The sequence below is a fragment of the Aplysia californica genome, unplaced genomic scaffold, assembly GCF_000002075.1.
Source record: "Aplysia californica isolate F4 #8 unplaced genomic scaffold, AplCal3.0 scaffold00052, whole genome shotgun sequence".
Lineage (NCBI taxonomy): Eukaryota > Metazoa > Mollusca > Gastropoda > Aplysiida > Aplysiidae > Aplysia > Aplysia californica.
The window spans coordinates 516,511-517,808 of NW_004797322.1; positions in this window are offsets into that span (position 1 = coordinate 516,511).

A 1,298-nucleotide genomic window follows, 5' to 3' on the forward strand; every position below is an offset into this window, starting at 1 on the left:
GGGGGGAAGGGGGGGGGGCTACACCCCCAAAGTCAAGATTCGGCTAAAAAATATGGAATTTGAGTTGTAGGCATTTTAGCTTCCTCAGCTTCTCCTACAACTATTTCATTGCATAGGAACCCCACAAAACTGTATTTTTTCCCATACCGGGCATGTTTGTCACCACCATTTCCTCATAAAGTCAATATTTTATTTTTCTTTATCGGCCGTTTTCTCGAAACGCGACTATCCTCTATATTTTTTTGAACAACTCCACGATTTTTTTTCCAATCATCATGACATTTTCCGAGAATGAAGAGAACATGTAATACTAAACATTTGATATTTGAAATTTTGATATAAGGAATAGATTTTTTTTTGGTGGTGTCTTTAGTGTGGATTTTTTGCAAACTTGAATGCTACCTCAGAAAGAAATTCATTAAAAAAAATTCTAAATCGTTTAGGAAATAAACAACAGAATTTTTTTTAGATCTAATGTTTGGTAACACGCATGCAAAAAAAACAAACAATCAATTTCCATTTGCAATAAGTACGGAATTAATTACGTAAAACATGTCAACAAAATCCAATATGGCCGCCCTATCCATGAAAACGAAATTTTTTTCTTCTAAAATTTGATTGCGGATTTTAAGACTCCCTACTATGCTTGTTATATGTGTGAAAATTGGTAAAATCTTGTCTAGTAATAAGCGAGAGAGCCTTCAGGTGTAGTCCCCCCCCCCCTTTAATCTTTAACTCTTTGTTTGAATGGTTAAACCAGATTGGTTCCTCATCTGATGACTGATGAATATCGTGCTGTCTGATTGAAAAATAACAATTTGAAAAAAGAAAGCACCTATTATATTCATAGCATTTTCACTTTGAAATTATCCCTTTGAGTAAATTTTAATGCAAAAACAAAACAACCAGCTTTCCAAAAAAATACCCTTAAATAGACAGCAGACAAACAATCAGATAGGGGTCTTCTTAATCTACGAATACTATTGTAAGTTACGGACTAGATCTAGATGTAGTAGTGCCTGATTAAAAAAAAAAAATTAAACGTGATTTTTTTTCACCTCACCCATTATATTATATAATTATTATATCAGTTATCTTAATATTTTATATAAAATATTAGCTAAAGCTATAGGCCCAATGCATGTTTGTGTATTATACACACACATGCACGCACATAGGGTGTGTGTGTGTGTGTGTTTGTGTGTGTGTGTGTGTGTGTGTTTGTGTGTGTGTGTGTCTGTCTGTCTGTCTGTCTGTCTGTCTGTCTGTCTGTCTGTCTGTCTGTATGTATGTATGTA